Source organism: Carcharhinus amblyrhynchos, chromosome 25 (assembly GCF_965287045.1).
Source record: "Carcharhinus amblyrhynchos chromosome 25, sCarAmb.v2.hapA, whole genome shotgun sequence".
NCBI lineage: Eukaryota > Metazoa > Chordata > Chondrichthyes > Carcharhiniformes > Carcharhinidae > Carcharhinus > Carcharhinus amblyrhynchos.
The window spans coordinates 1329740-1353583 of NC_137348.1; the positions used below are offsets into that span (position 1 = coordinate 1329740).

At 50.2% G+C, this 23844-nt stretch overlaps 1 protein-coding gene across 3 annotated transcripts in view; it reads left to right on the forward strand.

Annotated features, from left to right (window-relative positions):
* The window catches only part of LOC145358360 (retinoic acid receptor RXR-alpha-A), an 87165-nt gene that overhangs the window by 10996 nt on the left and 52325 nt on the right, over window positions 1–23844 (forward strand). The window contains exon 1 of one of the 3 annotated variants that reach the window (XM_080212319.1): window positions 2763–2865. The exons of the other annotated variants lie outside the window; for them this stretch is intronic. The gene's annotated coding sequence lies outside the window, so the exon portion shown is untranslated. Of the gene's footprint in view, window positions 1–2762; window positions 2866–23844 lie in introns of those variants that run through there. 3 annotated transcript variants of the gene reach the window in all.

Below are 23844 nucleotides of genomic sequence, written 5' to 3' on the forward strand. Positions count from 1 at the left end.
AGCGAGCTGATTTGTCCTGGGTCGTGGCAAGCTTCTTGAGTGTTGTTGGAGCTGCACCCATCCAGGCAAGTGAGGAGTTTTCCATCACACTCCTGACTTGTGTTTTGTAGATTGTGGGCAGGCTTTGGGGAGTCACACTCCACAGTATTCCTAGCCACTGTATTTCTATGGCTAATCTGGTTCAGTTTCTGGTCAATGGTAACCTCCAGATGTTGATAGTGGGGGACTCAGCGATGATAATGATGATTAAATCCACTATTGTAGGAGATAGTCATTGCCTCACACTTGTCTGGTGTGAATGTTATTTGCCACTGATCAGCCCAAACCTGGATATTGTTCAGGTTTTGCTGCATTTGGACATCAACTGCTTCAGTATCTGAGGAGTTGCAAATGATAGTGAATGTTGTGCAACCATCAATGAACGTTCCAGTTCTGACCTTATCATAGAAGGTGATTAGCTGAAGATGGCTGGGTCTAGGGTGCTACCCTGAGGGACTTCTGCAGAGATGTCCTGGAGCTGAGATGCTGGACCTTCAATCACCACAACCATCTTCCTTTGAGCCAGAGAACCAAGAACAGTACAGTTCAGGAAGAGGCCCTTCGGCCCACCAGGTCTGTGCTGACACAGATGTGCCTCTAATCTAATATTTCCTTGTCTCTGTGGCCCCTATCCCTCTATTCCCTGCCTATTCATGGATCTGTCCAGATGCCTCTTGAACATTGTTATAGAATCCACTTCCACCCCCTCCCCCGGCAGCGTGTTCCCGACATTCACCACCCTCTCTGTGAAAAACCTGCCCCTTACATCTCTCTCAAACTTCTCCCTCTCATTCTCAACCTCTGCCCCGAGTAATTGACCCTTTGACCTTGAAAGAAAGGCTCTGACTATCCACTCTATCCAAGCCTGTCATAATCTTGTAAACCTCTATCAGGGCCCCCCTCATCCTCCGATGCTCCAGTGAAAACAATCCAAGTTTGTTCAACCTTTCTTTAGAGTCCCGTGTGAGGGGTTGTGTGACAGATTGTGTGTGTGTGCGCCTGTGTGAGGTGTTGTGTGACAGATGGTGTGTGTGTGTGAGGGGTTGTGTGATGGATGGATTGTGTGTGTGTGGATGCACCCCTGTGTGAGGGGTTGTGTGACAGATGGTGTGTGTGTGCGTGTGCGCCCCTGTGTGAGGGGTTGTGTGACGGATGGTGTGTGAGGGGTTGTGTGACGGATGGTGTGTGTGTGTGTGCCTCTGTGTGAGGGGTTGTGTGACGGATGGTGTGTGTGTGCCCCTGTGTGAGGGGTTGTGTGATGGATGGTGTGTGTGTGCGCGCCCCTGTGTGAGGGGTTGTGTGATGGATGGTGTGTGTGTGCGCGCCCCTGTGTGAGGGGTTGTGTGACGGATGGTGTGTGTGTGTGCCCCTGTGTGAGGGGTTGTGTGATGGATGGTGTGTGTGTGTGTGCCCCTGTGTGAGGGGTTGTGTGATGGATGGTGTGTGTGTGTGCCCCTGTGTGAGGGGTTATGTGACGGATGGTGTGTGTGTGTGAGGGGTTGTGTGACGGATGGTGTGTGTGTGTGTGTGTGTGTGCCCCTGTGTGAGGGGTTATGTGACGGATGGTGTGTGTGTGTGAGGGGTTGTGTGACGGATGGTGTGTGTGTGTGCGCCCCTGTGTGAGGGGTTGTGTGACGGATGGTGTGTGTGTGTGCGCCCCTGTGTGAGGGGTTGTGTGACGGATGGTGTGTGTGTGTGCGCCCCTGTGTGAGGGGTTGTGTGACGGATGGTGTGTGTGTGTGCGCCCCTGTGTGAGGGGTTGTGTGACGGATGGTGTGTGTGTGTGTGCCCCTGTGTGAGGGGTTGTGTGATGGATGGTGTGTGTGTGTGTGTGTGTGCCCCGTGTGAGGGGTTATGTGACGGATGGTGTGTGTGTGTGAGGGGTTGTGTGACGGATGGTGTGTGTGTGTGCGCCCCTGTGTGAGGGGTTATGTGACGGATGGTGTGTGTGTGTGAGGGGTTGTGTGACGGTGTGTGTGTGTGTGCGCCCCTGTGTGAGGGGTTGTGTGACGGTGTGTGTGCCTTGCTGCCCCCCCTCCCCCTGTGGTTTAAAGGTGTTTGTGACTCTGTTGCGTTTGTTTCTAGTTTGTCACAGCCTCAAAGCTGCTCTTCTTCGGGTTTATTTCGAGATGGGGACTTGGGGATTTTGGGATTGGGGAGATTTGGGATTTTGGGGATTTGGGATTTTGGGGATTTTGGGATTGGGGGATTTGGGATTTTGGGGATTTGGGATTTTGGGGATTTGGGATTTTGGGGATTTTGGGGATTTTGGGGATTTTTGGGATTTTGGGGATTTGGGATTTTGGGGATTTTGGGATTTTGGGATTGGGGAGATTTGGGATTTTCGGGATTTTGGGGATTTTGGGGATTTGGGATTTTGGGGATTTGGGATTTTGGGGATTTGGGGATTTGGGATTTTGGGGATTTGGGGAATCTTGCCAAGCAGAGGGAGGGTTTGATGGGGACACTGTGATTGGTTCAGCAGCTCCCTCACCGGAACCAATCCCGCGCTGAGGAAGCTGCTGCCCATTGGCTGAGTTACAGCTTCACCCAACACACAGGAAGGCGATTCGGCCCCTTCTGCCCTGCTGCCTCCGGGGGGCGGGGCCAGGGTCCGGGAGGGGGAGGGGCGGGAGGGGGAGGGGCCGGGGCGGGCCGAAGGGGAGGGGCCGGGGCGGGCCGAGGGGGAGGGGGCGGTCCGGGAGGGGCGGGACCAGGGGCCCGGGGCCTAGCTGGCGTTGAAGCCTCGGGCTTGCGGTCGCTCCGCCGTCCGAATGGAGTGAGAGGGACGCCTCTTTGGAGGTGGAGAGGCGCGGCGGCCGGATGGTGAGTGGGAATGATTCCCCCTTCCCGCGGGGGGGGCTGGGGACCGGGGGCCGGGGCCGGGGCCGGGGGTGGGGGCACTGCCCACACTGGGAATGCGCTCCCGCGGCAGTGCGGCACTCCCTGCAGCCGGACAGCCGCTCCACAGCGCGGCCCTGCCCGGGCCCAGCGCCCGGGAAGCTGCTGCCCGTCACCGAGGGAGAGCGGGTGTGCGATCCTCATCCACCGCCCCGGCCCCGCCGCCTCTCTCTCTGCCTCCGGCTGGAAAAGCTTTCCTCAAAATCCTCTCCAAATCTACAGCTGCTTTCGTGACCCCCCCGGAGGGTCCCTGCCGCCCCCCCCCCCCCCCCACCCCGGAGGGTCCCTGCCACCCCCCCCCCCCCACCCCGGAGGGTCCCTGCCACCCCCCCCCCCCCACCCCGGAGGGTCCCTGCCACCCCCCACCCCACCCCGGAGGGTCCCTGCCGCCCCCCCCCCCCCCCCCCGACCCCGGAGGGTCCCTGCCGCCCCCCCCCCCCACCCCGGAGGGTCCCTGCCGCCCCCCCCCCCCCCCCCACCCCGGAGGGTCCCTGCCGCCCCCACCCCGGAGGGTCCCTGCTGCCCCCCCCCCCCCCAACCCCCCGGAGGGTCCCTGCTGCCCGTCCCCGTCCCAAGTGACAGGACTTGTTAGTCCTGCCCAAATGCATCACTTTACATTGTTCCAGGTTTTGTCCATCTGCCCAGCCTGTCTATTTCATTAATGTCCATTACAGACAGTAAGGGACCAGCACTGATCCCTGTGGAACACACTGGCCGCAGGCTTCCAGTGACAAAAACAGCTTTTGACCATCACCCTCTGCTTCCTACCACTAAGCCCATTTTGGATCCAATTTGCCAAATTGCCCTGGATCCAATGGGCTCTTACTGACCAGAGCCATCCAAGACCTCAGGACGGTTGTGCTCGGCCCCGAAAATGCATGCGGTCTCAAGGCGGTGCAGCGTGCAGTGGGATCCTGCCCAAGTGTTTCCCTGTTGGGATGGAATTCCACATTGACCCAAGGCTTCAACCCCTCTCCCCAGGTCAGGTGCCTACAGCATGTGCTGCCTCACGGAAATGTCCTCCGTCCCTTTTTCCAGCACACGGAGGCGTTTCCTATATGGGCTGCTGTTGTACATCTTCCACTACCGCATCCTGGCCTGTTGCCCGGATACACCTTGGTGGGCTTTGTTGCCATCAGGCAGCGGAGGTCCCTTTACGGAGGGATCTCCCTCATTACATCGGGGACCTGGGGTGGAGGGGTGGCACATGCAACAGTTCCGCACAATCGTAGGATTCACTGGTTCACGGGCTCCGAAGTTTGCCCCTTCTGTGGCCTGTGGAGTCTGTGGATTATGTCTATGTTTCATGTCTTAGGTTGCACTCCCTTTTTGTTTTCCTGAAGAACCTTTTATTCATGTTTTGTTTGCCCTTCAGTCCCACTTTCCTGATCTACGGACACGTGCTGCGGAGAGGGGAGGGTCAGGATGGCAACTTCCTCGTGAACCTGCTCCTGGACCTAGTGAAACGCCCCAATTACAGGTCCAGGCAGCGGGCGATCGAGGGAGCCGACCATCCTGACTGTCTGCTCCTCTACCGCAGCTACGTAGGCCAGGTGCCTCTGGAGAGGAAGCATGCGGTGTCCATGGGCACAATTAATGCCTTCCGCACTCGTTGGGCACCACAGGAGCTGGGGTGCATTATAGACCCGAATAGTCGCATTTTAATTTGACATTTTTAAGTTTCCTTCGTACTTTGATTTTGTTTGGGCTGTTCCCCCTCCTTTTGGGGAGGTGCCCCTTTTACTTTGTTCTGATTTAACTTGAGTTTGTTTATTTGGTTTGACCTTAAGAGGCCAATGGGCTCTTACCTTCTTGACCAGTCTCCCAAACCCTTACTAAAGTCCATGTAGACTACACCAACTGCATCACCCTCATCTACACACCGAGTCACCACCTCAAAAAAACTCTCTCACATTTGTTAGATGTGATCCATCCCCCCCCCCCCCCCCCCCCCCCCCCGACAAAGCTATGCTGACTGTTCTTGATTAATCCTTGCCTCCTGTTTCTGTCCCTCAAAATTATTTCCAATAATTTCCCAACCAGTGATGTTAGACTCACTGCCTGTAATTTCATGGTTTTTATCGACTCTTTGAATAAGGATACCACGTTAGCTATCCTCTCTCTGGCACCTCTCCTGTGGCTACAGAGGATTTGAAAATTAACATCAGAATTCCTGCAATCTCCTCCCTTGCTTCACACAGTAGCCTGGGATACATCTCATCTGGCTCTGGGAATTTGTCCACTTTTAAACTCATACCCACTAAAACCATCAACACCTCCTTCTCAATGCTAATCTGTTCAGTTATATCACAGACTCCTCCCTGATTTCCATACCTGCATCACCACTTCTCCAGAGAGAACACATGCAAAATACTCATTTAATACATTGTCTGTGTCTTCCGGCTCCACACAGAGATTGCCACTGTGGTCCCGAGTGAACCCTACTGTATCCCTGTTTACCCCCTCACAAATGTGAGGTAATGTATTTTGGGAGGTCTATTACAGGTGGGAAATATACCGTAAATGGCAGAACCCTTAAGAGTATTGATAGGCAAAGGGATCTGGGTGTACAGGTACACAGGTCACTGAAAGCGGCAATGCAGGTGGAGAAGGTAGTCGAGAAGGTAGTCAAGAAGGCATACGACATGCTTGCCTTCATCGGCCGGGGGCACTGAGTTCAAAAATTGGCAAGTCATGTTGCAGCTTTATAGAACCTTAGTGAGGCTGCACTTGGAATATAGTGTTCAGTTCTGATCGCTGCACTACCAGAGGCTTTGGAGAGGGTACAGAAAAGATTTACCAGGATGTTGCCTGGTATGGAGGACATTAGCTATGAGAAGAGGTTGCAGAAACTTGGTTTGTTCTCACTGGAGCGACAGAGGTTTATCGATGACCTGATAGAAGTCTACAAGATTATGAGAAACATGGACACTGCATGCTCCCTCTCCAGGGACACCTGGCTGCGAACGTAGCTGTGGTAGAGGGGCAGACAGTCAGTGGATAGTCAGAAGCTTTTTCCCAAGGTGGAAGAGTCAATTACTAGGGGGCACAGGTTTAAGGTGCGAGGGGCAAGATTTAAAGGAGATGTATGAGGCAGATTTTTTTTAACCAGAGGGTGGTGGGTGCCTGGAGGAGGTAGTGGAAGCAGACATGGTAGTGACTTTTAAAGGGTGTCTTGACAAGTACACGAATGAGATGGGAATAGAGGGATACGGTCCCTGGAAGGGTGGGGGGTTTTAGTTCAGTCAGGCAGCATTGTCAGTGCAGGCTTGGAGGGCCGAAGGGCCTGTTCCTGTGCTGTAATCTTCTTTGTTCTTTGCTCTCTTGCCATTAATATAAAACACCTTGGCATTTGCCTTTATTTTGCCCATCAGTATTTTCTTTTGCTACCAAATAAACCTGTTGGATCTGAAACTGGTGTTGTGAGATGACTTACTGTGCCCATCCCAGTCTAATGCCAGTAAGTCCTCATCATAGCTTAAATCTTGCGGATAGTCACTATGACCAAAATGCTCCCCCTCTGGCTTTTCTATCACCTGTCCACTCTCATTCTCTAAACTGAGATCTGGTACTGCCCCCAGTCCTATTGGACTTCTGCATGTTGGCTCGGAACATGAAAATAGGAGCTGGAGGAGGCCATTCAGCCCTTGAGTTTGATCTGCCATTCATTGTGATCATGGCTGATCATCAACTCAATAGCCTGACCATGCCATCCCCTTCTCCCGGTCCCTTTCTCCCTGCCCACCCCTGGTCTCTCTCTCTCTCTCTCTCTCTGTCTGTCCCTCTCTGTGTGTGTGTGTGTGTGTGTCTGTCCCTCTCTGTCTGTGTGTGTGTGTGTCTGTCCCTCTCTGTCTGTGTGTGTGTGTGTCTGTCCCTCTCTGTCTGTGTGTGTGTGTGTCTGTCCCTCTCTGTCTGTGTGTGTGTGTGTCTGTCCCTCTCTGTCTGTGTGTGTGTGTGTCTGTCCCTCTCTGTCTGTGTGTGTGTGTGTGTGTCTGTCCCTCTCTGTGTGTGTGTGTGTGTGTGTGTGTGTGTCTGTCCCTCTCTGCCTGTGTGTGTGTGTGTCTGTCCCTCTCTGTCTGTGTGTGTGTGTGTGTCTGTCCCTCTCTGTCTGTGTGTGTGTGTGTGTCTGTCCCTCTCTGTCTGTGTGTGTGTGTGTGTCTGTCCCTCTCTGTCTGTGTGTGTGTGTCTGTCCCTCTCTGTCTGTGTGTGTGTGTCTGTCCCTCTCTGTCTGTGTGTGTGTGTGTCTGTCCCTCTCTGTCTGTGTGTGTGTGTGTGTGTCTGTCCCTCTCTGTCTGTGTGTGTGTGTGTGTCTGTCCCTCTCTGTCTGTGTGTGTGTGTGTGTCTGTCCCTCTCTGTCTGTGTGTGTGTGTCTGTCCCTCTCTGTCTGTGTGTGTGTGTGTCTGTCCCTCTCTGTCTGTGTGTGTGTGTGTGTGTGTCTGTCCCTCTCTGTCTGTGTGTGTGTGTGTGTGTGTGTGTGTCTGTCCCTCTCTGTCTGTGTGTGTGTGTGTCTGTCCCTCTCTGTCTGTGTGTGTGTGTGTGTCTGTCCCTCTCTGTCTGTGTGTGTGTGTGTGTGTGTGTGTCTGTCCCTCTCTGTCTGTGTGTGTGTGTGTGTGTCTGTCCCTCTCTGTCTGTGTGTGTGTGTGTGTGTGTCTGTCCCTCTCTGTCTGTGTGTGTGTGTGTGTGTGTGTGTCTGTCCCTCTCTGTCTGTGTGTGTGTGTGTGTCTGTCCCTCTCTGTCTGTGTGTGTGTGTGTGTGTCTGTCCCTCTCTGTGTGTGTGTGTGTGTGTCTGTCCCTCTGTGTGTGTGTGTGTGTGTGTGTCTGTCCCTCTGTGTGTGTGTGTGTGTCTGTCCCTCTGTGTGTGTGTCTGTCCCTCTCTGTGTGTGTGTGTGTCTGTCCCTCTCTGTGTGTGTGTGTGTGTGTCTGTCCCTCTGTGTGTGTGTGTGTGTGTGTGTCTGTCCCTCTCTGTCTGTGTGTGTGTGTGTGTGTGTCTGTCCCTCTCTGTCTGTGTGTGTGTGTGTGTGTCTGTCCCTCTCTGTGTGTGTGTGTGTGTGTGTGTCTGTCCCTCTCTGTCTGTGTGTGTGTGTGTGTGTCTGTCCCTCTCTGTCTGTGTGTGTGTGTCTGTCCCTCTCTGTCTGTGTGTGTGTGTCTGTCCCTCTCTGTCTGTGTGTGTGTGTGTCTGTCCCTCTCTGTCTGTGTGTGTGTGTGTGTGTCTGTCCCTCTCTGTCTGTGTGTGTGTGTGTGTCTGTCCCTCTCTGTCTGTGTGTGTGTGTGTGTCTGTCCCTCTCTGTCTGTGTGTGTGTCTGTCCCTCTCTGTCTGTGTGTGTGTGTGTCTGTCCCTCTCTGTCTGTGTGTGTGTGTGTGTGTGTCTGTCCCTCTCTGTCTGTGTGTGTGTGTGTGTGTGTGTGTGTCTGTCCCTCTCTGTCTGTGTGTGTGTGTGTGTGTCTGTCCCTCTCTGTCTGTGTGTGTGTGTGTGTGTCTGTCCCTCTCTGTCTGTGTGTGTGTGTGTGTGTCTGTCCCTCTCTGTCTGTGTGTGTGTGTGTGTCTGTCCCTCTCTGTCTGTGTGTGTGTGTGTGTGTCTGTCCCTCTGTGTGTGTGTGTGTGTGTGTCTGTCCCTCTGTGTGTGTGTGTGTGTGTGTGTCTGTCCCTCTGTGTGTGTGTGTGTGTGTGTCTGTCCCTCTGTGTGTGTGTGTGTGTGTGTCTGTCCCTCTCTGTGTGTGTGTGTGTGTGTCTGTCCCTCTGTGTGTGTGTGTGTGTGTGTCTGTCCCTCTGTGTGTGTGTGTGTGTGTGTCTGTCCCTCTCTGTGTGTGTGTGTGTGTGTCTGTCCCTCTCTGTGTGTGTGTGTGTGTGTCTGTCCCACTGTGTGTGTGTGTGTGTGTCTGTCCCTCTCTGTCTGTGTGTGTGTGTGTGTGTGTCTGTCCCTCTCTGTCTGTGTGTGTGTGTGTGTGTCTGTCCCTCTCTGTCTGTGTGTGTGTGTGTGTGTCTGTCCCTCTGTGTGTGTGTGTGTCTGTCCCTCTCTGTCTGTGTGTGTGTGTGTCTGTCCCTCTGTGTGTGTGTGTGTGTCTGTCCCTCTGTGTGTGTGTGTGTGTCTGTCCCTCTCTGTGTGTGTGTGTGTGTCTGTCCCTCTCTGTCTGTGTGTGTGTGTGTCTGTCCCTCTCTGTGTGTGTGTGTGTGTGTGTCTGTCCCTCTCTGTGTGTGTGTGTGTGTCTGTCCCTCTCTGTGTGTGTGTGTGTGTGTGTGTGTCTGTCCCTCTCTGTGTGTGTGTGTGTGTGTGTCTGTCCCTCTCTGTGTGTGTGTGTGTGTCTGTCCCTCTCTGTGTGTGTGTGTGTGTGTGTGTCTGTCCCTCTCTGTGTGTGTGTGTGTGTGTGTCTGTCCCTCTCTGTGTGTGTGTGTGTGTGTGTGTGTCTGTCCCTCTCTGTGTGTGTGTGTGTGTCTGTCCCTCTCTGTGTGTGTCTCTGTGTGTGTGTGTCTGTCCCTCTCTGTCTGTGTCTGTGTGTGTGTCTGTCCCTCTCTGTCTGTGTGTGTGTGTGTGTGTCTGTCCCTCTCTGTCTGTGTGTGTGTGTGTGACTGTCCCTCTGTGTGTGTGTGTGTGTGACTGTCCCTCTCTGTCTGTGTGTGTGTGTGTGACTGTCCCTCTGTGTGTGTGTGTGTGTGTGTGTGTGTGTGTCTGTCCCTCTCTGTCTGTGTGTGTGTGTGTGTCTGTCCCTCTCTGTCTGTGTGTGTGTGTGTGTGTCTGTCCCTCTCTGTCTGTGTGTGTGTGTGTGTGTCTGTCCCTCTCTGTCTGTGTGTGTGTGTGTGTGTGTCTGTCCCTCTCTGTCTGTGTGTGTGTGTGTCTGTCCCTCTCTGTGTGTGTGTGTGTCTGTCCCTCTCTGTCTGTGTGTGTGTGTGTGTGTGTCTGTCCCTCTCTGTCTGTGTGTGTGTGTGTCTGTCCCTCTCTGTGTGTGTGTGTGTCTGTCCCTCTCTGTGTGTGTGTGTGTCTGTCCCTCTCTGTGTGTGTGTGTGTGTGTCTGTCCCTCTCTGTGTGTGTGTGTGTGTCTGTCCCTCTCTGTGTGTGTGTGTGTGTCTGTCCCTCTCTGTGTGTGTGTCTGTCCCTCTCTGTGTGTGTGTCTGTCCCTCTCTGTGTGTGTGTCTGTCCCTCTCTGTGTGTGTGTGTCTGTCCCTCTCTGTGTGTGTGTGTGTGTGTGTCTGTCCCTCTCTGTGTGTGTGTGTGTGTCTGTCCCTCTCTGTGTGTGTGTGTCTGTCCCTCTCTGTGTGTGTGTGTCTGTCCCTCTCTGTGTGTGTGTGTCTGTCCCTCTCTGTGTGTGTGTGTCTGTCCCTCTCTGTGTGTGTGTGTCTGTCCCTCTCTGTGTGTGTGTGTGTGTGTGTCTGTCCCTCTGTCTGTGTGTGTGTGTGTGTGTCTGTCCCCCTCTGTCTGTGTGTGTGTGTGTCTGTCCCTCTCTGTGTGTGTGTGTGTGTCTGTCCCTCTCTGTCTGTGTGTGTGTGTGTGTCTGTCCCTCTCTGTCTGTGTGTGTGTGTGTCTGTCCCTCTCTGTGTGTGTGTGTGTGTCTGTCCCTCTCTGTGTGTGTGTGTGTGTGTGCCTGTCCCTCTGTGTGTGTGTGTGTGTGTGTGTGTGTGTGTGTCTGTCCCTCTCTGTGTGTGTGTGTGTGTGTGTGTGTCTGTCCCTCTGTCTGTGTGTGTCTGTCCCTCTCTGTCTGTGTGTGTGTGTGTCTGTCCCTCTCTGTCTGTGTGTGTGTGTGTGTGTGTCTGTCCCCCTCTGTCTGTGTGTGTGTGTGTGTGTGTGTGTGTGTCTGTCCCCCTCTGTGTGTGTGTGTGTGTGTGTGTGTGTGTGTGTGTGTGTCTGTCCCCCTCTGTCTGTGTGTGTGTGTGTGTGTGTCTGTCCCCCTCTGTCTGTGTGTGTGTGTGTCTGTCCCCCTCTGTCTGTGTGTGTGTGTGTCTGTCCCCCTCTGTGTGTGTGTGTGTGTGTGTGTCTGTCCCTCTCTGTGTCTGTCTGTGTGTGTGTGTGTCTGTCCCTCTCTGTGTCTGTCTGTGTGTGTGTGTCTGTCCCTCTCTGTGTCTGTCTGTGTGTGTGTGTCTGTCTGTGTGTGTGTGTCTGTCTGTGTGTGTGTGTCTGTCCCTCTCTGTGTCTGTGTGTGTGTGTCCCTCTCTGTGTCTGTCTGTGTGTGTGTCTGTCTGTCTGTCCCTCTCCTTCTCTCTGTCTGTGTCTCTGTACCTTTTTTTTCAGTTTCCTGCTCTCTTTTTCAGTGTGTCTCACCGTGTGCTGTGCCTGACTAATGATTTACCTCACAAACTGAGAGTGAAGTGTGAATGATCACATTCTGTAGGCAGTAGGGGCAGAAAGATCTTTGTGTTGATTAGTCACCAGGAGTTTTTGGTTTCCTTTGTAAAGCAATGGATTTCACAGTAATCACAGGGTAAGTGTCTCGTCCTGCCACTTCTCTGCTTCCATTCACGTGTGCTTGAGGTAATGTGTTGGGCGAGCTCGCTTCCCTCAGTCTGCGCGCTGTCTGATATTTGGCATGTCCTTTGCTATCACAGTGCCATGCTGCTGCTGAGTGTGCCACTCTGCAGTCTGTGCTAGTACGTAGACAGACGCCAAGGACAGAACAAATACAGAGGAACTGTTTCCTCTGGCAATTGGGTCAGGAACAGGAAGGTCAGAGGTATCAAATAATTTATAAAAGAGCTCCAGAGAAATGATGAGAATTATTTTCACTCCGAGGATTGAGATCTGGATTGGTGATGGAATCAAACCAGAGGAACTTTAAAAAGTCAAATTAGGCAAGTAATAGAAAAGGACTTAGTGTGTGTGGGAGCCATGCCCCGGTGAGAGTCGGTGTGTGTGGTGCACAGGACGGGGATTGGTGATGAGACAGCGGGTTTTAGTTCTGCACACACCTGCTTCCTCTGCGATACTGGTTCCCCAAGCTATACTTGCCCACCACCAAATTAGTGTTGATTGTGGGTGAAGCCAGTGGATGTTTGGTTGTGGCTGACGTGCTGTCTGAGCTGTGTTTGCCCCAGTCCTTGCTGATATGACCCTCGGTGCCTGCATTCTAACTATGGCTGTACAGACAAGATGGGAATCAGCTTTGAGTTAGCTGCAGGCTTCTCTGGGAAATGGTTTCCTGGGGTCTTGGCCCAGTTTCAGCTTTCAAGGCATGAATCCGTTGGCAGTTTGGCAATTCTGGCTGCTGAGAACTCAGCCAAAGGTAATGAAAGGGAGGGACTGGAGTGCTGGGGCTTGTTGTTCCACAGTTGTACTGAGGGGAGGTGCAGGCAGTGTTATTGGACAGCATCATAGGAACAGGAAACCCAGTGGCTGCTCTGTGTCTTAACTCTATCTTCCTGCTTTGATTCCATAGCTGTGAATAGGCTGAAGACCATGGTCTTGGAGTTTGCCATCAGCTGTTTGTGTGTTGTCTGGGCAGTGGCCTCTGTTTTGCTGACAGTTGCTGATGGCAGGCTCTGAGAACAGACAGTGTGGTTTCCTGTTGGTCTGGAGGACAGGTTTGGGGAAATGGTGTTTTGGGTTCTGTTGGCAGAAGTCTGGCTGGGTTGACGGAGAGGTGAGGCTGGGACTTCCCCGTTAAACTGACATTGGATGATGAGTTGAATCAGTTTCATCCACATGATTACGTTCATTCACTTCATCGTCTGCTGTGCCTAGATTGCTGATCGAACGAGGACAATGCCCAAAGGTTTGATTGTGGAGATAGACTCTCACTGTGAGGGACATTCTGGCCTCTCCCAGGCACGGTAGCACAGTGGGTTAGCACTGCTGCCTCACATTGCCAGGGACCTGGGTTCGATTCCTGGCTTGGGTCACTGTCTGTGTGGAGTTTGCATGTTCTCATGTCTGCGTGGGTTTCCTCCCACATTCTGAAAGATGTGCTGGTAAGGGTGCATTGACCCGAACAGGTACCAGAGTGTGGTGACTAGGGGAAAGTCACAGTGACTTCATTGCAGTGTTAATGTAAGCCTTACTTATGACTAATAAACTTAATTTAAAGACTGCTGCAGGTGACAGCTGCTGCAAACTGGATGGTTTTCTCATGAGCTGCTGGCTCCTGACCCCCCTTATGGGAAAACTATCTCCTTTTTATTCAAATGTAGTGAAAGATTATAGGAGAGACACTGAGTCAATTTGTTTGGGTAGGAATTGGGAGGTATTGTGGGCAGATTGCAGTGTCTCTGTGTTTGACTGAGGGATTGTTACTGAAGAGTGTGAGGGGGTGGGGGCAGGAAAGGCACCAGTCTGACCTGGTAAAACCTGTCCTGCTTGTTTCCACTTCCTGTAGTGCCTACCCGAGAGTGCTGGTTGCCTGCTGGATGCTGAGATTCCTGTCCCAGAAGCCTACCACAAGATAATGCAGTGTTTATGTTCCAAGTGATCGGGAGACCTGGGCTAATATCCCAGAGGACATGAGTTCAGATCCCACCTGAGACCTTCAGAGAATTCAGTTTTTATTTTAACTTGGAAAATAAGCTGCACTCAATACCAGTAACTCCACCAACGTATGTAGCTCCTCTGACAGAGTAATACATCCCACTGGACCTCATAGGAGCATTAGAAAACAATATTTGAAATGTAGTGTTAGAGATAATGACCAAGTCTTATGGAGTTTCTTCTGGCAGGTTGGGGGGGGAATTTCAGAGACTAGGGCCTTAACAGCTGAAGTCACGGCTGCCAATGGTGGGGTGATTAAAATGAAGGATGGTCACAGGGCCAGAATGAGAGGAGTGCAGAGATCTTGGAGGAGATTAGAGGTCGGAGGAGCTAAGCAGGAACTTGAAAGAAAATGTGAGAATTTTTAAATTGAGGCACTGCTTATCCAGAAGCTAATACAGACTGTGAGCATGGGTGATAGAGGATTTGGTGTGAGTTAGGACAAAGAACGTTGTAGGACAGGATCAGGTCCTTTGGCTCACCACGTTTGTGCCGACACAGATGCCTCGCTAATATTTTCTTGCCTCTACGTGGTCCCTATCCCTCTATTCCCTGCCTATTCATGTATCTATCCAAATGCCTCTTGAGCATTGTTATAGAATCTGCTTCCACCACCACCTCCGGCAGCACGTTCCAGGCATTCACCACCCTCTGTGTAAAAACTTGCCCCTTACATCTCTCTTTAACTTTCCCTCCCTTGCACTCAGCCCATGCCCCCGAGTAATTGACCCTTCGAGCCTGGAAGAAAGACTATGACTATCCACTCTATCCAAGCCTGTCGTAATCTTGTAAACCTCTATCAGGTCCCCCCTCGCCCTCTGACAGTCCAATGAAAATCCAAGTTTTTTTCGACTGTTCTTCATAATCCATATCCTCCAAACCAGGCTGCACCCTTTCCAATGCATCAATATCCTTCAGTGTGGCGACCACAATTGTACACAATACTCCAAATGTGGCCAAAGTCTTATACAACTGCAACATGATTTTCCAATTCTTATACTCAACACTCTGTCTGATGAAGGCCAGCATGCCATCTGCCTTCTTGACTACCTTGTTCACCTGATTTGCCACCTTTGGGAAACTGTGGATCTGCACACCTAGATCCCTCTGTCTGCTAATATTTCTAAGGGCTCTACCATTTACTGTATACTTTCCTTCTGCAGTAGACCTTCCAAACCGCATCACCTCACATTTGTCCGGGTTAAATTCCATCTGCCATCTTTTGGCTCAGATCTCCAGCTGATTTATATCCTGCTGTATCCCCTGACAATCCTCCTCACTATTTCTACTTGCCCAACTTTGTACCATCTGCAAATTTACTAACAAGACCTACATTTTCCTCCAAATTATTTCTATGTATTATAAACAACAGAGGCTCCAGCACTGATCCTTGTGGAACACCGCTGGCTACAGATCTCCAGTTAGAAAAGTTCCCTTCCACTGCTACTCTCTGCTTTCTACACCCAAGCCAGTTTTGTATCCATTTTACCAGCTCACCTCGGATCCCATAAGACTTCACCTTCTGTACCAGCCTATTCTCTTCCAGATCTGAATACATCCTGTCCCTAAAGAATCTTCTCCAATCATTTCCCCATCACTGATGTAAAGTTCGCAGGCCTGTAATTTCCCAGATTGTCTCTTCTGCTCTTCTTAAACAGAGGAACAATGTTAGCTACTCTCCAATCCTCTGGTACCTTGCCCATGACGAAAGTGAATACAAAGATTTTGGACAAGGCCTCAGCAATTTCTTTCCTCGCCTCTCAGTATTCTGGGATCGATCCTATCTGACCCTGGGGACTTGTCCTCCTTAATGTTTTTCAAAACGTCCAATACCACCTCTTTATCTCAACATGTCCTAGAATGTCAACCTCCTATTTTCTGCATTCACCATCCACCACCACCTCCTTTGTGAATACTGATGCAAAGTACTCATTAAGAACCTCGCCCATATCATCTGACTCCACACACAATTTCCCTCCACTGTCCTTGAGTGGACCTGGCCTTTCCTTAGCTACCCTCTTCCTCCTTATATATGCAAAAAAGCTCTGGGATTCTCCTTAATCCTGCCTGCCAAAGTCACTTCAGTGCCCTCCTAAGTCCCCCTTTAAGTTCTTTCCTGCTCTCTTTGTATTTCTCAAGAACTTTATCCGTTTTCAATTTCCTGAAATTTATGCGTCTTTTTCACTAAGCTCACAATCTCTCGTCATCCAGGGTTCCCGAATCTCGCCATCTTTATCCTTCATTTTTACAGGGACATATTTGTCCAGAATTGTTAAAAGACTCCCACATAGATGTGGATTTACCCTCAGACAGTCGCCTCCAGTCTGCATTCCTTAGCTGCTGCCTAATACTGGTGTAGTTAGCCTTCCCCCAGTTTAGTACTCTCACTCTGGGACTTCTATCCTTTTCTGCAAGTATTTTGAAACTTGTACAATTGTGATCCCTGTTCCCAGAATGGTCCCTCACTGAGACATCAGTCAGCTGTCCGGGTTTGTTTCCCAGAACCAGGTCTAAGATAGCCCCTTCCCGAGTTGGACTATCTACATATAGTCTCAAGAAGCAGTCTTGGACACACCGAACAAACTCTGACCCGTCCATTCCCTCTGGCACTAAAGGAATCCCAGTCTATGTTGGGGAAGTTAAAATCACCCATCAGAACAACCCTGTTGTTTTTACATCTTCCCATAATCTGCTGCCATATCAGTTCCTGCTGACATATCACTTCACACTGGCTGTTGGGAGGTCTGTCGTACAACCCCAACAGTGTGATTGCACCGCTCCTGTTCCTGAGTCCTACCCATATCGCCTCACAGTATGATCCCACCGAGGTATCCTCCCTCTGTATAGCTGTGACATTTTCTCTAATCGGTGATGCAACAACCCCACCTTTTTTGTCATCCTCTCTATATCGCCTGAAGCCTCTAAATCCTGGAATGCTGAGCTGCCAGTCCTGCCCTTCTTTCATTCAAGTCTCCACAACTGCCACAACATCATATTTCCCTGTAATAATCCAAGCTTTAAGTTCATCCGCCTTACCTGTCATACTCCTTGTGTTAAAGCAAACACACTTCAGACCATCTGCCCTGTCATGTTTTGTACACTCTCCCTGTGTTTTATTTCCCTGAGACTTACTGGACCCATTCACTGAGTTCTCCACAGTCTGGGGCTCTTTTTGATTTCTGTTTTTGGTTTCTCTGCCTTCCATTTTTTCCCTTACTGCCTCTTGTTTCTGTTTCCACTTTTCTTTCCTCTGACTTCCTCTATTAGTACCCATCCCCTTGCCACATTAGTTTGAACCCTCCCCAACAGCACCAGCAAATGCTCTCCCCAGGACATTGGTTCCAGTCCTGCGCAGGTGCAGACCATCCAATTTACACTGGTCCCACCCCTCCCAGAACCGGTTCCAATGTCCCAGGAATTTGAATCCCTCCCTCTTGCACCATCCTTCAAGCCAAGTATTCATCTTAGCTATCCTTACTCTGGCTAGCAATCCTGAGATTACTACCGTTGAGGTCCTACTTTTTAGTTTCACTCCTAACACCCTAAATTCAGCTTGCAGGACCTCATCCCGTTGTTTTACCTATAGTGTTGGTCCCTATTTGCACCATGACCACTGGCTGTTCACCTGCCCCCTCCAGAATGTCCTGCAGCAGCCGCTCTGAGACATCCTTGACCCTTGCACCAGGGAGACAACATACCATCCTGGAGTCTCGTTTGCATCTGCAGAAACGCCTGTCTATTCTCCATATGATTGAGTGCTCTATCACTATAGCTCTGCCACACTTTTTCCTGTGCTGCAGAGCCAGCCACGGTGCCATGAACCTGCCTGCTGCCACCTTCCCCTGGTGAGCCATCTCCCCCAGCAGTGTCCAAAACGGTATATCTGTTTAGGAGGGAGATGTCTGCAGGGAGTCCCTGCACTGCCTTCTTACTCTTCCTCTGTCTGGTAGTCACCCATTCCCTATCTCCCTCAGAAATGGTTATTTACAATGGGTACAGGGTGGGAGCGGGTCAGGGATGTATTGGAATAGTTTGGAGGTAATAAACACAGGAATGATGGTTGTAAGAATGTAACCAGTGACAACTTTGGATGTAATGTGACCAATGGGAACAAAACATAAGGGTCAGCTGACCTAGTGAGCCATGGAACCAATTATAGGGTGATGTCATCATCAGCTGACTCACTACAAATTAGGAACTATGTAGAATTGTGGGGAGCTTGGAGTGGCCCAGGATGACACCCCAAGTTTGGAGTAATGCTGTTTCTTTATTAAACCCTTTCTTTGGATTTATAAGTTGGCGTAAGTTTTGTTGTATTTTCATTAGCTGCACTTTGAAGAGTTCCTTCTGAAGAAACAATGGTTTCAGTAGCACAGAGCTGCGATGGGGCCAGAGTCTGGAAATGAGTCTTGTTTATGTTGTGGGTGGGTTCGGTCAGCTCATCCTGAGGTCAGTAATGATATCAAAGTTGTGAAGAATCTAGTCTCTGAGAAGGAAAGGGATGGCGTCAGTATCTGGGGAATGGAGATTGTCATGGGAATGGGAAAGCAATGGCTTTCACCTTCCCAGTATTCCATTGGAGGAGATCTCTACTGAAAAAGCAGCCTGAAAGGTGAGTAACAGTGGTGTACGACGGCTGGTGGTGAGGTAGCACTTGGTATCTGTGAAAACAAACCATCTGCTTCTGGATGATGTTGCCAAAAACAGCCTGAGAATAGGTTCAAAGGTGGATGACTTCCCTTAAAACTCAATTGTTTAATTAAAGAGCTTGAGAGAAGGAACGCTGCCATCCTTACCCAGCTTGCGATTCCATGTGACTCCAGTCCCACTTTAAGGTGATTGACTGACTCTGAAGAGCCCAGCAAGGCTCTCAGCTCGGTGACTAGAAATGGGCAGAAAACATCAGCCAGAGAATGAATTTAACAAACATCTGAATGGCTCAATGAAGTATTGAGTCTGGGTAAGACAGAGGGAGAGTTGAGGGGGAGGGGGTGATTCTCACACCTCTCCGCACTGTTAGCGGATCACGCAATTCTGGAGAACGTGGGCCTAAAAATCTGTTTCATGCTAGGCGCCAAACAGTTTCCAAGTTTCCTGACCCCTTCCCAATGGTGTGGTCCTGGGGGTGAGGTCGATTGGCGGGTTTTAACTAACTATTAAATATGCACAGCCTGTTCAAATCCCAGAACACAGTCTCCCAAAACGGAGATCAGAAGGGGCAGCGCTGAGGGAGCCTTCTGGCAAAGTAAAGGTTTCCCTGATTCGAGGCTGGGGTTTCACCCCCTGTTAACTCAGCGGTCATCTACCACGTTAGTGCGTTGAGATTTTGCTGTGTACAAATGAGGTGTCTTGTTTCCGATGTTCGAATCGTGCTTACGCTAACACCGTTGTGTGAGAAGTGCTTTGGAACATGCTGTGGTAGTGAAGAGTATTAAAGAAACGAGAGTCCTTTTGGACTGCAGTTGACCAAGAAGAACAGTGCCTCTTTTATCCCACGGGGGCTCTGGGAATCTCGTGCCCCAGCCAGCTTAACTCGAGAGGTTTGAACTTATGACCCTGGCCCCTGGGACTGAGTAAACAGGGGCTTTTCTTATGCGTAGGGTTGGGATGGGACAAGCTCTGTGATGGGATGATGCTGGGGCTGTGCTGGAACCATTAGCCAGCAAGCTTACTGCTAACACTGTGACAACAGAAGCTGCAGGCAGCTACACGGCATGTTTGTTCAGGAATCTGGTTAAAAGCTGATTGCAGCCTAGCTCAATCACCTCCTAAGTTCAAGCCACACTCAGGACCTATGTACTCCCTCCCTATCCCTCCTTTATCCTCTCTCGCTCTTTTCCCCCCACCCACTGTAATGTGATGGGTGTGGGCTGAGTAACGTATCTCCATCCTGTTTTATATAGACACTTCCCAGTGCACACTTCGATTGCAACTGGGCTCACAGAGTGGGTTATCCGGGAGTGGAGGGGGAACAGGGTGGAGTGGAATGAGGGGTGTGGGGAGGGGAGAGGTGTGCAGATTGTGGGGATGGGGAGAATGGGGGGAGGGGAGGTGAGACAAAGGTAGACTTGATTAGGAATCTTAAGGTGAAAGAACCCTTTAGAGAGCTGTGACCACAATATAATAGAATTTAGCCTGCAGTTTGAGAGGGAGAAGCTGGAGTCGGATGTAACGGTATTACAGTTAAATAAAGGTAACTACAAAGACATGAGAGAGGAGATGGCCAGAGTTGATTGGAAAGGGAGCCTAGCAGGGAGGACAGTGGGACAGCAATGGCAGGAGTTTTTGAGAGTTGTTCAGGAGGCACAATAGAAATCCTTCTCAAGGAGGAGGAAACAGGCTAAGGGGAGGATGAGACGCCCATGGCTGACAAGGGAAGTCAAGGACAGCATAAAAACAAAAGAAAAAGCATACAAAGTGGTGAGGATTATCGGGAAGCCAGAGGATTGGGAAATCTATAAAAGTGAGCAGAGGACAACTAAAAAAGCAATAAGGGGGGAGAAGATGAAATATGAGTGTACGCTAGCTAGTAATGTAAAAGAAGATGGGAAGAGTTTTTTTCAATATATAAAAGGTAAGAGAGAGGCAAAAATAGCCATTGGACCACTGGAAAATGGGACTGGAGAAGTAACAATAGGAAACAGAGCAATGGCAGAGGAACTGAATAGTTACTTTGCATCAGTCTTCATGGTGGAAGACACCAGTGGGATGCCGGAGCTCCAGGAGAGTCAGAGGGCACAGGTGAGGGCAGTGGCCATTACTAAGGAGAAAGGTTCTGGGGAAACAAAGGTCTGAAGGTGGATAAATTACCTGGACTGGATAGACTACACCCCAGGGTTCTAAAAGAGTTAACTGAGGAAATTATAAAGGCATTGATGGTGATCTTTCAGGAATCACTGGAGGCAGGGAGGGTGGCAGAGGACTGGAAAGTAGCAAATGTAACACTGCTGTTTAAGAAGGGAGGGAGGCAGCAGATGGGAAATTATAGGCCGGTTAGCCTGACTTTGGTCATTGGCAAGATTTTAGAGTCCATTATTAAAGATGAGATTGCAGAGTACTCGGAAGTGCATGATAAAATAGGACTAAGTCAGCACGGCTTTGTCAAGGGGAGGTCATGTCTAACAAATCTCTTAGAAGGTAACAAGGAAGTTAGATAAAGGAGAACCAGTGAATGTGGTTTATTTAGATTTCCAGACAGCCTTTGACAAGGTGCCACGTAGGAGACTTAAATAAGTTAAAAGCTCATGATCTTAAGGGTAAGATCCTGGCATGGATAGAGGACTGGCTGACTGGCAGAAGGCAGAGACTGGGGATAAAGGGGTCTTTTTCAGGATGGCAGCCGGTGACTAGTGGTGTTTCACAATATACATTAACGATTTGGAGGAAGGAGCTGAAGGCACTGTTGCTAAGTTTGCAGGTGATACAAAGATATGTAGAGGGACAGGTAATATTGAGGAAGCAGGGGGGTGCTGCAGAAGGACTTGGACAGATTAGGAGAGTGGGCAAAGAAGTGGCAGGTGCAATACAATGTGGGAAAGTGGGGTTATGCATTTTGGTAGGAGAAATGGAGGCATTGGCTGTTTTCTAAATGGAAATATGCTTAGGAAATTAGAAACACAGGGACTTGGGAATCACTGTTCAAAATTCTCTTAAGGTTAACATGCAGTTAGGAAGGCAAATGTAATGTTAGCATTCATGTGGAGAGGGATAAAATACAAGAGCAGGGATGTACTTCTGAGGCTGTATAAAGCTCTGGTCAGACCCCATTTGGAGCATTGTGAGCAGTTTTAGGCCCTGTATCTCAGGAAGGATGTGCTGGCCTTGGAAAGGGTCCAGAGGAGGTTTACAAGAATGATCTTGTAAAGACCTCGTCGTATGAGGAATGGTTGAGGACTTGGGTCTCTACTTATTGGAGTTTAGAAGGATGAGGGGAGACTTTATTGAAACTTACAGGATACTGCGAGGCGTGGATAGAGTGGACGTGGCGAGGATGTTTCCACGAGTAGGAAAAGCTAGAACCAGAGGGTACAACCTCAGGCTAAAGGGACGATCCTTTAAAACAGAGATGAGGAGAAATTTCTTCAGCCAGAGAGTGGGAAATCTGTGGAAGTCTTTGCCACAGAAGGCTGTGGAGGCCAGGTCACTGTCTTTAAGACAGGGATAGATAGGTTCATAACGAATAAGGGGATCGGGGATCAGGGGTTATGGGGAAAAGGCAGGAGAATGGGGATGAGAATCATATTGGCTACGATTGAATGGCAGAGCAGATTCGATGGACTGAATGGCTTAACTCTGCTCCCTTTGTCTTAGGGGGTGTGTGTGTGTGTGTGGAAAATGGGGGTGAGTGAAGAAGGTAGTGGGGAGGGGCAGGGAGGGGTGTGGAGGGTGGGGAATGGGGGATGCCGTGGAGGCCGTCTCTCGCACTGTTGAATGATAGCGGTGGAGAAAGATTCTGCAGTCGGGTTTCCTCACTCACAGTCTTGGGCCATGAAACCTCTTCACACTTGAACCCTTTCTTTATGGAGAGCAGAGAGGCTGGCAACAGCTGAACGTTCTGAAAGATCAGCGTGTTTTTTTGGGAAATGAAATAGTTTCCTTCGTTTCCTCTGGTACTTGGAGAAAGTGAGCTTTTTTTCCATTCACTGCAGACTGCAGTCAAAGTGACAGCAATGTTTATTGCAGTGATTTGCCATCATTCCCGCTTTCCTCACGCTGATGGACTGAGCTTTCCCAAATGTGTTTCTCTATTCACCCTTTGTTGTAAATGTAATGACCTCATTAAACCGGGCCCACAACGTGTCAAGCTGATGACTTCAGGAGGAGGGAATCTAATGAGGCCACAGGCTCAGGCTCCTGCAGCAGTTGCTGTTGTGCTGTTAAACTTACCCCTTTCACACTTTGGGCAGTTACCAGGAGAGTGAGAGAGCTGGGGGCACAATTCTCCTGTGACCACACTGCCTGGGGAATCTCTGCGCTTGGGCATCACTGACTGGAGATTCCTCATCGCCGGATATCTGACACACTTGATCAGGAGCTCAAATTCTGAAGCCTTGTCCCCATTGCTGCAACTTGCATTTGTATAGCACCATTAAGATTGTAAAATATCCCAAGATGCTTCACAGGATTAACAACCAGCCAAAGATTGACAGTCAAGCAAGGAAGGGTACAATAGTGAGGAAACTTACATCTGAGGTGGAGATGTGGTCAGAATTGGAGGAACGCAGAGATGTCAGAGAGTAGGGGGTGGGGGGGAGAGGTGTGGGGTGGTTCAGAAATCGAATGAAGAGATGGAAGATGATACTGTGCCTTGTTATCAAATTTCTCCATACTTGCCCCTCACTATCTCTGTAACCTCCTACAACCTTCCAAGATTTTTGTATTTCTCCAATTCTGGCCTCTTGAGAATCTCTGGTTTTAAACCCTCCGCTATTGGCTGTGATTTCAATTCCTGAAGCCCTTGAATATGGGTTCACTCCCAAATCGCCTCCACATAGCTTTAAATTAAGGGGTGGTAGTTATAGGATGGAAGTCAGAGGTAGGTTCTTTACTCAGAGGGTAGTAAGGGTGTGGAATGCCCTGCCTGCAGCAGTTGTGGACTCGCCAACTTTAAGGGCGTTCAAATGGTCAGTGGATAGGCATATGGATAACATGGGAATAGTTTAGGTTAGAGGGTCATTAGATTGGGTCTGCTGGTCAGCGCAACATTGAGGGCCGAAGGGCCTGTAGTGCGCTGTAATGTTCTATGTTCTACCTCTCGGGGGCTGGGAATCAATCGGTGTCTGATAGCAGTCCTGTGAAGAACCTTGGGATGCTTTATCAAACTATAGATGCTACTCAACACAAGTAGTTTTCTCCTAATGGAACTTTGGGCTTGTTTGTGATGCTGTCTGGCCACTGATATGAAGCAGAAGGAGCTGGCACTGCATTCAGGATAGCTTCAAACAGCCAGAACCAAATGCTGATGTCAGAGTTGGAGCTGAAGCCTAGACAGTCTTGCAGTGTTCCCTCCATAGGCTACACAGTGGTTAGCACTGCTGCCCCACAGCTCCAGGGTTCAATTCCCAGCTTGGGTCACTGCCTGTGTGGAGTTTGCACATTCTCTCTGTGTCTGAGTGGGTTTCCTCCGGGTGCTCCAGCTTCCCCCCTCAGTCCAAAGACGATAGTGATTGGTCATGCTGAATTTCTCCTTGTCCCGGGATGGGTAGGTTAGAGGGTTTAGTGGGGTAAGTATGTGGGGTTACTGGGATAGGGTCTGGGTGGGATTGTTGTTAGTGCAGACTCAATGGGCTGAATGGCCTCCTGCACTGTAAGGATTCCATGATGGCCTTGTTTGAGGCAGGTAAAGCTATGGGAATGCACTTGTTAACTCTGGAACTACTGTACAATGACAGTTGTTCTTCTGATGGCTGTGTCACTTTCCCATCCTATCACGCTTGCAGTTTTGTTGTTTATTGGATCTA